This window comes from Poeciliopsis prolifica, unplaced genomic scaffold, assembly GCF_027474105.1.
Source record: "Poeciliopsis prolifica strain line A6 unplaced genomic scaffold, Auburn_PproV2 SCAFFOLD036, whole genome shotgun sequence".
NCBI classification, from domain to species: Eukaryota; Metazoa; Chordata; class Actinopteri; order Cyprinodontiformes; family Poeciliidae; genus Poeciliopsis; species Poeciliopsis prolifica.
Window position 1 is genome coordinate 1,017,117 of NW_026562411.1, and position 13,935 is coordinate 1,031,051.

Below are 13,935 nucleotides of genomic sequence, written 5' to 3' on the forward strand. Positions count from 1 at the left end.
ATGGGGTAGGGTCGGGTGGGGTAGAGTCGGATGGGGTAGAGTCGGATGGGGTAGAGTCGGATGGGGTAGAGTCGGGTGGGGTAGAGTCGGATGGGGTAGGGTCGGGTGGGGTAGAGTCGGGTGGGGTAGAATCGGATGGGGTAGAGTCGGATGGGGTAGGGTCGGGTGGGGTAGAGTCGGGTGGGGTAGAGTCGGATGGGGTAGGGTTGGGTGGGGTAGAGTCGGGTGGGGTAGAGTCGGGTGGGGTAGAGTCGGTGGGTAGAGTCGGGTGGGGTAGAATCGGATGGGGTAGGGTCGGATGGGGTAGGGTCGGGTGGGGTAGAGTCGGATGGGGTAGAGTCGGGTGGTGTCTCTATCTTCCTGGTTTTAGTCAGAACTCCAGCAGCACCAATGTTCTGGACCATTGATTTGATTGGTTTCAGCTGATTGAAGGCCAACTTTGGATCCGTCTTTATGTGTCTCTGAAGGTTCAGGTCAGAGGTCATCAGCACACCCAGATTTCAGGCTTTGATCTCTAGTTTTTGATAACTTGAGTTTGGTTTCTATATACCATAATACATAATACTAGAGCATGTAGCCTGAGCTAATTTGCAAAGCAGGTTCTGCCTGCATGTTGTCCAGAACCAGAACAGCAGAGTGGATGAAATAAAAAACTGAACACAGTCATTTGTTTGGATTTCACAAGCTTTATTTAAAACTGAACAAAGAAACACATCCAATATGTCCGTCCTCTGTTGGTTCATAGTGAGTTCAGTGAAACAGGTCAGCGTTTTTTGGAGCTGAAGATGTTTGAAACGTCTCCATCTAATCAGAGTCGTTGCTGCTGCAGGAGCTGCTGGACGACTGACAGGAAACAGAAACATGATTAATGTTCAGTCTGACAGTGGAAATAATATGCAGCAGAAAACATGGAGAAGATCAAGAAGTGGAGGTCAGGCTCTCACCCCGTGGCAGCTCCGCCCTTTCTTGTGGCATTTCTTGTGTTGGTGACCCCGCTGACACCTCCGTCTCCGCTTGTCCTTCCCACACCCACCATGTCCATGTCCATGACCATGTCCATGACCATGACCATGTCCATGTCCATGTCCATGTCCATGTCCATGGTCCTTCCCATCACATCCACCATGTCCATGTCCATGTCCATGTCCATGACCATGTCCATGACCATGTCCATGTCCATGTCCATGTCCATGACCATGTCCATGTCCATGTCCATGACCATGTCCATGTCCATGACCATGTCCATGTCCATGTCCATGACCATGGTCCTTCCCATCACACCCACCATGTACATGTACATGTATAAGGGTTTCGTCACCACAACCACCATGTCTCTGTTCATGTTCATGTTGGTTGTCCTTTCCACCACAACCAACATATCGTTGTCCATAGTCCGTCTCACCATAACCACCATGTCCGTGTTCATGAACAAGACTTTCCTCACTACAACTAACATGTTCTAGGTACGTGACACTAAAACCACCAGATCCATGGTCCTTCCCATCACATCCACCATGTCCATGACCATGTCCATGACCATGTCCATGTCCATGTCCATGGTCCTTCCCATCACATCCACCATGTCCATGTCCTATGAGAACATATATAAAAGACAATTAAAAGCTAGTTTTTGGTTGATAGTAAAGCCACAAATCTGGTTCTGAGAATTTGGTTCTTGGTTCAAAGTTGGAGATGAATATTTCAGATTTACCTTGTCCGTGTCGATCCATCTCACAGCTTCAGCCTCTGGCCGTTTCTCTGCAGAAAACCTGTTTAAAAGAAGCAGATGATCATCAGGCTTCAGAGGAACCAGAACGATGCCGTAACCTGCTCTGATGTTCCGCTCTTACCTGTGGAGACGCAGAGGAACGATCCTCAGCAGAGTTCTGTCCAGGTGAGTGGATCCACTGATTCTCTGTCAGTCTTGCTGCTTTTATGTGATTCCACGCCTCCAGCCTGAATTCTCTCTGCATCGCCGCGTCGGACCTGCTGTCATCCTGCGTTTGGGTTAAAGAATCAGTTTTAATCCGCTCCATTCATCATCTTTATGTTCACAGTCATGTCAGATCCCAGAAACTGTTGCTTCATGTTGTTATTTCTGAAACTCCCACAGTTTAATCTGTGGCCCAGCCTTCATATCAAATAAGTGAGTCTTTGTTTGATCCTCTCTGCACAGCGTGATGGATGGACTTCACCTGGCAACATGTTTGCACAGCCACATCTTAATGTGCAACTTTTTCAGTATTTCAAAATTTACAGTTATCCTTTAAAAACCGAAGGCTACGTTACGGTAAGCTGTTACACAATAACAGAAAAAATTATTCAACAGCAAGCTGTGACTGATACTTGAGTTTGATGACAAACAGTTTGGAGGCGTCTCCAAACGCAAAACCTTTCAAACGTCTAGTTTAACGATGCATTCGTTTTTTACCAGGTTGGCCTCATGGGATGTTTATTCATGGACAGGTATTGTGCTGTGATCGAGTAAAACTTATTATTATTCCTGTATTTTTGCTTTTTGAGACTCGATTTAATCCAATTTTGACTTTATCAAGGTATTGCAACACATAAATATTCCTGTTGCTGTGTTTTGTTCCTTCATGTCTCAGTGTTTCCCGACATGGAAATGACTCGTTAGCTTAGTTAGCTCAGCATCATCTCTATGATGGCTGAATAAAGATAAACTCTGAACAGAAACATTGAATCATTACAGGCCCTTACTCATTTTAGAACATAAACATGATTTATTGCTAATACAGACGAGGCGATTATGATGAGGGACTTTAACATGTTAACATGTTAAAGTCAACATGTTAACATGTTAACATGTTGACTTTAACATGTTAACATGTTAAAGTCAACATGTTAACATGGTAACACTGACAGTAAAGCGTAAACTTATCCATCAGATGTCGTTCAGCTCTGATGAGGAAACAGCAGCACCTTCCCTTCCTACCTGTCCAACAACTCAAAACTCAAAAACTGAAGACTTCAGGCTGATAAAGTAAAAGTGAATTCAACTCAAACAGACACTTGATGCACCGCGAGTTTCAAAATGACCAAAAGTGAAAAATACAGTTTATTCCACAGTTCAGGCAAACAAGTTACAGGATCTGCTGCCTAAACCTGTTCACTGGTAGACTGACTAGTAGACTGACAGAAAGACTGACTGGTAGACTGACAGAAAGACTGACTGGTAGACTGACTAGTAGACTGACACCTTCCCTTCCTAGACTGACAGACTGGTAGACTGACAGAAAGACTGACTGGTAGACTGACTAGTAGACTGACAGAAAGACTGACTAGTAGGCTGACAGAAAGACTGACTGGTAGACTGACAGAAAGACTGACTGGTAGACTGACTAGTAGACTGACAGAAAGACTGACTAGTAGGCTGACAGAAAGACTGACTGGTAGACTGACAGAAAGACTGACTGGTAGACTGACTGATAGACTGACTGGTTGATTAGTAGACTGGCTCAAAACCAAGTGACCACCCATGTGCATGAAGACCTACCTAATACCTACATATTCATATGTGAAACACTCATACTCCAAATTGAAATTTAAGAATTAAGTGAACGACTAGCCAAAATACTTCTAAATAACTAGAATTAAACAAAATTTCCAATTATAAATTAACCAGAAATAAGGCAATAAAATAAAGCAAATAATCTAAATTCTAAGATTTAACTGAGAATAAATAAATAGCTCCTACAATTATTATTGATTTTATATCTTATGTTATATTCTCAATTGACAGAAATGAAATGATTCAACTAGAATCAGCTTTCTCTTGTTTACAGATTTACAGTATTTTTAAAGTAACCATTAAGCAGATCTTTAACATGTTTATTATTGAACCCACACTTCTGTTTTTATTAGTCTCATATTCTAAATTCATTAAAGCATTGATAATATGTTCATTTATGGAATAAATGTGTACTTTGTGCCTTCACATGGTCCACAATGAGCACATGTGTTGTGTTTACCTCAGGAGGAATCTCATTGGTCAAACCCGACAGAGTCCCGCCCACTCTCCGCCCAGCCCGCCTGTGATTGGCCAGCTGACTCTCTGCTCATGTCTCTCCACATTCGCCAAGCGGAGGCCGCTCCCCGCAGGGGCTCATGGGAAATGTGGTGTGAACTCGTCCACTGGAGCCGCGCGCAGCACTGTGGGAACTCCAACTCCCACGACAAGAGCAACAGGTGGAGCTTCGGAACCAGGAGACGAACTTCAGTCACGACCTGCAGAATCCAGTTTCTGAGTTTATCAGCAGAAATGTCTGAAGGAACGTGAGTATTTGTTTAACTTTCTATTGAAATAAAGTTTGTGACTCTAAATAAAAAACTTAAAACCAAAATACTTACAATATAACGAGGTTTATTTGATTGATTATATTTGGAAATCTGTCCAGAAAGTGTCAATATGTGACTTTATAAAGTGTAGTGATGCAGAAACTGTAAAGAGCTTAATCACCTGAGACCTGAAGACAGGGAGGGCTTTGACTAGGCCATCAGAATTAGGCATGGGTTGTTTTCTGGTCCAGAACTTCTGAAAAATCCAGATGGAACAACTTCCTGGTTTCTTCCTGTTGCTCTCCTTCCTCCATGAAAGTCCAGAGGCTGAAACAGGCCACAGAGTGCTGAGTCCCAGTCTGTCCCTTTAACTGGACAGATTGGAAAACATTTCAGATCATGTCAGAATCTCAGCCTTGAGAATAAAAAGCATAAATAACTTTGTATAAATGCTGCTTAAAAAACTGAAGTTTTAAACCAAAGAGAAGACCGGCCCAGTGTTTAATGGGCTGAAGGAATCAAATGGACTCAATATCTTATTAGCAAGCAATAAGATATTGATGCATAAGCAGCACCTGGAGCAGGACTACTTCCTGCTGCTTGTTAATGTTTCTGCAGAAACTCTTTAGTTTGTGAGGTGAAATCTGACCTGCTTGTTTCTGTGGCAGGACGCTGCGCAGGCGAGGCGGCCCGTATAAGACGGACCCGGCCACAGACCTGAGCCGCTGGAGCTGAGAAACGCAGAGGGCAGGCAGACCTGGAGCTACGTGGACGACCAGGAGACGCCCAGCAGGGGGCAGACCATGCTGGAAGCTCATTCTCTGGGTCTGGACATCGTAGGTCTTCAGTCTTTTTCTCTTTTTCCACATTTCACTCTGTTAACTGGCTGTAAAACGCAGGGTCTCGGTTGTAACTGCTTCAGGAAACTAGAGCTGGTTTCTCTCTCTGGTTTAACTGAGTGAAGGGAAACTGGACTGTTGATGATTGTTAATGCAACAAAATCCAAATGAAACCCTGAGAAACCCAGAGAACTGGAGCAAGTCTGGCTGCTTTGGTGTGTAGTAAAGACATAAGGTCTGATCCTGATTTCTGTCCACAGAGTCAGTTTGTGTCAGACTCCTCGGCCTCTGAAACGGCTCTGGATGCTGCAGTTAAAGGAATGAACTTCTACAGACGGCTCCAGGCTGAGGACGGCCACTGGGCCGGGGACTACGGTGGACCGCTCTTCCTGCTCCCAGGTGAACCGGGAGCAGAAACCATCCTGGAGTTTAGTTTCCACATCTGATAGTTCAGTGGACTGTGTTCGGTTCCTTCCTGCCTGAATCCACATGTCCATTTGAACCCAGACTGAAGGCTTTGGGGAGCAGAGCTGATGTGACGCGTTTCTCTCCAGGGCTCCTCATCACGTGTCACGTTGCCAAGATTCCTCTGCCTGAGGCCTGGAGGAAGGAGATGGTGAGGTACCTGCGCTCCGTTCAGCTGCCAGACGGAGGCTGGGGGCTGTGAGTCAATACCATGCATTTATCTATTGAGACAGCGCCAACTAGTGGCCATTAACTGCAGAACCGCCTAACACAGGAAGCCACAGTTTCTTCCAGAAATAAAGGCCATCCAGGCATCGAGGATGAAGAGACATTTTGTCCTTTGAGCTGCAAAAGATCTTGAGAAGCTTCTCTTTCTGCTTGTTGGAGATGATTTCTGTGTTTCTGCCTCAGACACATTGAAGATAAATCCACAGTGTTTGGAACGGCGCTCAGCTACACGTCTCTGAGGATTCTGGGAGTGGATCCTGATGATCCAGCTCTGGTTCGCGCTCGGAACAACCTGCACAGCAAAGGTTTGGATCAGGTCCAGGCGCCGCTTCCCTCAACATGTGGAGGTCGTAACGAACCGCTGGTGTTTTCAAGGCGGCGCCGTCGGGATCCCGTCCTGGGGTAAATTCTGGTTGGCTGTTCTGAACGTCTACAGCTGGGAGGGACTGAACACGTTGCTGCCGGAGATGTGGTGGGTCACTCAGCTCTGGGTTTAAAGCCAGACAGTTTTACTTTGCGTTGCGGCTGCTTGGTTACTGATTGTCAGTCGGTTCCTGGTTGTTTCAGGCTCTTCCCCTCCTGGATGCCAGCCCACCCGTCCACCCTGTGGTGCCACTGCCGCCAGGTCTACCTGCCCATGAGCTACTGCTACGCTGTCAGGCTGTCGGCAGAGGAAGACCCTCTAATTCTCAGCCTTCGACAGGTGACACCATGACGCCACCACACAATGAGCTCATTCACAAATAAACATGTTACATTACAGACTATTTATTTTAAAACTCCTACTACTGAGAGTCAGACCTGCTTTTATTTGGACTACTTTAGACAGTCTTGTTCTGAACTGCAGACATTAAATCTGGTGAATTTTCATCTTTTGTCTTTAAACAGTTTCTGATTCATTAAACCATTAACTTATCTCTCAACACAAAACTTCAGTTTTTCCCCAAAAGTCCAAATTAAACTCACATTAAATGATGCTCATTTCTGAATCACGTCCTTTCAGAGTTAAATAACTTGTTACCAGTCTGGTAAAAAGTGACCATGTGAAAATGTGCAGCGAACGACGAAACATGAAAGATGCAAATTACAAAACACACAAAACCCACAAATGCAAGAGAAAAACACAAGCAAACAAGAAATCGCTGCCGACTCGCTCCACAAACTGATTCTGCTGTTTCTCCTGCAGGAGCTTTTCGTCCAGGACTTCGCCTCCATCGACTGGATTGCTCAGAGGAACAACGTGGCCGCCTGCGACCTGTACACTCCTCACAGCACGCTGCTGTCTGTCGCCTACAGTAAGAATCCAGTCATCACCAGGTGGAGTGGTACCGCTGAGGTTCTGCTTCTAGAGGAAAATCAGAACTCCTCCAGAGTCACTGATGGGAACATCACTGGAGACGTTCAGAAAACTAGAAATAAGGATCCAACAGAAACAGACTGGGACAAAAAGGGAAAATATTAAATATCATCAGTGATTTAAATGAGTTAATTGAAGGTCTGGCAGCTGCTGGGAGGAAGGATCTGTGATTGTGCTCCTTTGTGCACAGCGAGTGCTGCAGCGCCGGGTGCTGCAGCGGCGGGTGCTGCAGCCTGCTACTGCATGGGAAGGAAACATTCACATTATTATTATTATTATTATTATTTTAGCCAGAATCCATCCGTCTCCCATGTCCTGCATCGGGTCAAGGGTCATCCTGGCCCTGAGCTCCAGATGTTTCCTTCATGACGAGGTTTTTCTCCCAGCTGTTTGGTCTCACAGTGTGACTGTCTGCAGTGGTGCTGAACCTGTATGAAGCTCATCACAGCATCGCGCTGAGAAAGATGGCCGTCAGAGAGCTGTACGACCACATCCAGGCCGACGACCGCTTCACCAAGTGCATCAGCATCGGCCGGTGAGACAGATCATTCCCCAGGAACCCGCCGACCCGAGACCTCTGAGGAAACGGTGGCCGTGTTTTTGTGCAGATCTCTAAGACCATCAACATGCTGGTTCGCTGGTACGTGGACGGCCCCACGTCGGCCGTGTTTCAGGAACACGTCTCCAGGATCCCAGACTACCTGTGGTCAGTTGGAACCAGACTCACAGAAAAGTTCTGATCAGGAACGTAGAACATAGACAGTAAGGAGGAGAACCCCCAGTTCAGCAGCTGCTTGTGTTTCTTACAGGCTGGGACTGGACGGGATGAAGATGCAGGTGAGAATTTAGCCCTCAACTGTTTCTCCTGCTTTTATTTTCAGATCTTTCAGATGCGGCCATTTTCATTGAGAAAAGAAATGATTCACTTTAACATTCCTGCCTGCTTTCGGGAATTGTTTCAGTGATTTATTTTGTTTGCAGCCAGAATTACTGATTATTTGGTGAGAAATTTTGTGCTTTTTTCCCAGCAGTGTAGTAAAAGAAATACTGCCACCTGCAGGTGGAAGTTGGCATCACTTCAACACAACGTTTCTGTGTTGAAGTGATTATTTGTAATAAACTCACAATCAGCTCATTACTCACTGCTTCAGGTTCAACAAAACAAAACTGAGAAATGTTCAAGGGGCGTGAAAACTTGTATAAATCAGTAAAATCTGTGGATTCAGTTCTGCAGAACATCAGACATTTATCTTCTGTTCTGCTGAAATCAGTCCCTCCAGTTTTTTGCTGTTCCACTAAAGAAGGACATAAATGTCCTCCTTCTTGTTGCTCAGTCACATCAATGAGTCCATAAACTCCCTGCAGTCTAAACCAACCCTCTGAAGAGAGGAGCGGGATCGATGTTTCCTCTCACTGCCTGTCAGTAAAGTTTCTCCGTGTCGTTTTCGTCCTCAGGGAACCAACGGCTCTCAGCTCTGGGACACATGTTTCGCCGTTCAGGCGTTCCTGGAGGTGACATGAAAACACGTCTCCATCTTTTCCGTCCATGTTTCTGTGCTGCTTGTTGATGCTGCTTCTATGGAAACCGTCAGGCCGGAGCGCAGGACGACCCCAAACTGGTCGGATGTCTCCATGACGCCCATGACTTCCTCAGGCTCACTCAGGTCGCGGCTCGTTGGCGCCCCTCCTGTACGCCAACATGAAGATCTGAACATGTTTTCTGATGTTGGTCAACAGATCCCTGAGAATCCTCCTGAATACCAGAAATACTACAGACAGATGAACAAGGTGCAGGAACAATCAGCCTACAGCAACAAATCGCTCAGAAATTATTCAAATTTACTCCAAACTCAAACCAACAGACTTGGATGTTTGTATGCGTGGAGATATTTACCCTGAACGTCTCTGTCAGGGCGGCTTCCCCTTCAGCACCAGGGACTGCGGCTGGATCGTGGCCGACTGCACGGCTGAAGGCCTGAAGTCGGTGATGCTGCTGCAGGAGCTCTGTCCCTCCGTCAGACAGCCAATCAGCTCGCAGCGTTTGTACGACGCCGTTAATGTGGTGAGTTTGATTATTGTGGGCATGCTGGGAAATCCTCCATCCACCTGGATTCTGTATGTGGATTCATGTTTTTGGTAGGAATTATCCGACATCCTGAATCCAGATGATTTTCATTTGGGTTGGATTCACAGCAGCTCTTCATCATAAACAACCTGATTCTGATTTTTCTCCTGAAAAAATCCAATCCGCTCCACTTCCATGTGGAACTGAACCGCAGGCTGAAGGCTCAGGGGGCTTTTTATCATCACTTTATCATTTTATCAATTTTTATCACCATTTTTTATCATAATCCAGCAGCAGAAGAATCCAGACTAAATCTAAACAATGTCGGAAAATGATAATAATGAAGGGATAAGCCGTCAGTGAACGCATCACATCTCAACCCATCAGTCCCGGTCCGACTCCACATCCAAACAGAAACCGGGTCAGAAGCTGCTGTTAGCGGTTAGCTTTCTGGTGATCAGCTTCCTTCGTCTGCTGTTGCTCTTGACAACTGTACAATCCAGCCAGAGACGGCGGCCATCTTTACTGCGGCGGCCATCTTTACTGCCAGAAGTCTCCGGGTTGTTCCAGTGGTTCATGATGGCAGGAAGGAGAAATGTGTGTCTCCACCCTGAGCTGCAGCTGAAGGCCTCTCTGCTCCGTCTGCTTTAATCTGAGTCTTTGGCCTGTTGCTGTCTTGCAGCTGCTGAGCATGAGGAACAGAGACGGAGGATTTGCTACGTATGAAACTAAACGAGGAGGAAAACTCCTGGAGCTGCTCAACCCGTCTGAAGTGTTTGGTAAATGTCATCAAGCTTCAGAGAAAATGGCTGCTTGTTTACAAATCTGAGTTACTATTGCAGTAACATAATATGAAATATATTTTTCCCTTCATGCAGTTTAGGCTCTGAGAAAAGAGAACTGAAGCTTCAGATGGCTCTCAGGTTTAGGGCTGATGTGGTTTTTAACCGGGCGCTCTGCTCCTCTGCACCAGGTGACATCATGATAGACTACACCTATGTGGAGTGCACGTCTGCAGCCATGCAGGCGCTGAGGCATTTCCTCCAGGCTCACCCTGATCACCGCGCCGCAGAGATCAGGTAGAGAAACATCCGTCTTCTGGCTTCACTACAGCAGGGCAGTTTACTTTCCACTTCCATTCAGGTACAATTATTACATATTTAAAATGAAGAAATGTTGAAGAAAAACTGATAATGCAGCCAAGTTTACAGTTGGGAGTTCAACAGCGGAACATTTTACATCAGTGTTCAGTGAGGATCAAAAAACAGCAGGACAGAGACCTAACAACCCAGCACTCCATGCAGTTTTAAGAGCTCAGTGTGAATCACTGTAACTCAGAGCTAACAGTGTAATTCAAATGTTAAGTCCTGAATTCTGCTCAGGTTCTGACCAGCATCTTCATTCTGATACAGAATCAGCTGGTTTCTCCCAACAGTTTGAAGAGAAAACTTCCTGTTAGTAATCAATAACTGTTTAAAGGATGTGTGTCGTGACAGGAAGCAGCTGAAAGTCTAACTTTCCTGCAGTGTTTAATTGGCACTACATGCTGTTCAGAGAATGTTTTTGTTTTTGCATCATAAAAAGATTTTTCCTGTAAATTCTTGGATTTTGTTTCAGTTTTTGAAATGGGATTAAACTTCCACAGTTTTTCCACTCAGGCTTAATAATAATAGATTTATAGTTTAATAACAGGAAATCTGTAGAGTGGTTTCTGATGTTAGAATAAAACAATTTTATAAACAGGTGATTATAAATGAAGGCAAAATGAATCAAAACTGAGAGTTTCAGAAAGCTGAAGTTCTGCTTGCTGCTCAGATCCACCCTGAGACGGCCTGGAGTTCTGCCGGCGGGTTCAGAGGACCGATGGATCCTGGGAGGGGTGAGCCCGTCTTTATCTCCGGGGAGACGTCCATCAGACGTAACTTGTGTTGTTCTGCTTGTTCCTCAGATCCTGGGGAGTTTGCTTCACGTATGGAACGTGGTTCGGTCTGGAAGCCTTCGCCTGCATGGGTCACACCTACAAGGCCGAGTAAGACGGACCAACTCACGTCTGCCGCCAGGGTTTCAGGAACCCTGACTGAACGCCGTCCTGTCTGTCAGCAGAGACGTTCCGGTGGAGGTGCAGAAAGCCTGCCGGTTCCTGCTGGAGCACCAGATGTCTGACGGAGGATGGGGGGAGGACTTCGAGTCGTGTGAGCAGCGGCGCTACGTCCAGAGCGGCGCGGCTCAGATCCACAACACCTGCTGGGCTTTACTGGGACTCATGGCCGTCAGGTGAGGCACCGAGCTGGACTTCAGGGAAGAGTCCAGGAGGTTGCTGAAGGTTTCCTGATGTTTCTGCAGACATCCTGACCAGCAGGCCATAGAGAGAGGAGTCCAGCTGCTGGTCCAGAAGCAGCTTCTCAACGGAGACTGGCCTCAGGTGAAGCAACGCCTCTTTAACTCTGATTGTCGTTCTGCTGCTAAAACCAAATCCAGCGACAGTAAGAAAACTTTTGGGTTTCAGGAAAACATTTCTGGTGTGTTCAACAAGAGCTGCGCCATCAGCTACACCTCCTACAGAAACGTCTTCCCCATCTGGACCTTGGGCCGGTTCTCCAGGCTCTATCCCAGCAGTCCGCTGGCCGGGAAGCTGAAGCTCTAACATCCTGACCTCTGACCCACTCACATGCTTTCCTTCTTATTGCATCAGCTGTAGCAGACATTACAACAATCAGTCAGACACTAACATCAGTGAAAAAATATTAGTGTCTTTTCACTGATGATCAGTCATCAGTGAAAAGACACATGCAGCTAATTGGAGTCACTGATGACTGATCAGTGACTGATCAGTGATCAGTGACTGATCACTGATCAATGATCAGTGATCAGTCAGTGATCAGTGATGACTGATCAGTGACTGATCACTGATCAATGATCAGTGACTGATCAGTGATCAGTGACTGATCACTGATCAGTGATCAGTCTGATCAGTCATCAGTGACTGATCAATGATCAGTGATCAGTCACTGATCATTGATCAGTGATCAGTCAGTGATCAGTGATGACTGATCACTGACTGATCACTGATCAATGATCAGTGACTGATCACTGATCATTGATCAGTCAGTGATCAGTGATCAGTCACTGATCACTGATCAGTGACTGATCACTGATCATTGATCAGTGATCAGTCACTGATCAGTGACCAATGATGACTGATCACTGACTGATCATTGATCAGTGATCAGTCACTGATCAGTGACCAATGATGACTGATCACTGACTGATCAATGATCAGTGACTGATCATTGATCAGTCACTGATCATTGATCAGACACACACAAAGGATGTGTGTCGTGACAGGAAGCAGCTGAAAGTCTAACTTTCCTGCAGTGTTTAATTGGCACTACATGCTGTTCAGAGAATGTTTTTTGTTTTTGCATCATAAAAAAGATTTTTCCTGTAAATTCTTGGATTTTGTTTGAGTTTTTGAAATGGGATTAAACTTCCACAGTTTTTCCACTCAGGCTTAATAATAATAGATTTATAGTTTAATAACAGGAAATCTAACTCAAATCATTGAAATCTAATCATTGATCAGTGACTGATCAGTGATCAATGATCAGTCACTGATCATTGATCAGTGACTGATCAGTGACCAATGATGACTGATCAGTGATCAATGATGAATGATCAGTGATCAGTCATCAAACTGGTGTATTGATGATTTTGATGATGCATTTGACAGAATGTGATGTTTGTTGCTGGTCTCACAGTTGAATATTTTCCAATGTTTTATGATGTAAAGCACATTTAACCGCCTTGTTGCTGAAATTATGCTATATCAATAAACTTGACTATGTATCGTTCATAAAGTACAATCTTTGTAAAATATGCATTTATTAACAAAAAAAGGAAAATCTTTGAGGTTCCTAAACAAATCCTGGCTCTGGGCCCAAACCCTCTAAAGTCTGGCCCAGAGTGAAGGATTGTGGGAGTTGAAGTGAAGCTTGTCAGCAATGTGGTCATTTTTTCATGACATGGAAAGCATTGAGAAATATATACAAGAAAATATTGGTTATAACAGCAACACAAATATTGAATGCTGATACCGGCCCAAACTGTCCTACTGGCGTTTTCCTAATTTCATTGCTTATCTTGACATATTGTACAGTAACCAGGAAGTAACCAGGCTGTAACCAGGAAGTAACCAGGCTGTAACCAGGAAGTAACCAGGCTGTAACCAGGAAGTAACCAGGCTGTAACCAGGAAGTAACCAGGCTGTAACCAGGAAGTAACCAGGCTTTAACCAGGAAGTAACCAGACTGTAACCAGGAAGTAACCAGACTGTAACCAGGAAGTAACCAGGCTGACCGGCTAAAAAAGACCAACATTTTCAGGAAACAGTAAACAATGATCTCATTCGAGCTTCATGAAACTGTTAGTCCGTTTAAATCAACCTGCAAATGATCAAATCAGTGGCATAAAATCTACATGTGCTTTAGTAATGTATGTAGATTTTTGAATACGATTACATTTATGAAAATCAGATGATTTAGTCTGTAAAGGTAGTTATAAATCAATAGGACTCCCACATATGAAGACGATTACTGAACAGTATCTCCATGTGAAAACAGACTGTTCCTTCAGCCAGATGATGGAACTGCAACGTTTTCACTTTAAGTCATGTGAGGGTCTGG

The 13,935-nt window shown here is 45.1% G+C and overlaps 1 pseudogene; it reads left to right on the forward strand.

Annotated features, from left to right (window-relative positions):
• Positions 1-1,831: 1,831 nt before the first annotated feature.
• LOC129374603 (lanosterol synthase-like) lies at positions 1,832-12,151 on the forward strand (annotated as a pseudogene).
• The last annotated feature ends 1,784 nt before the right edge of the window (positions 12,152-13,935 follow it).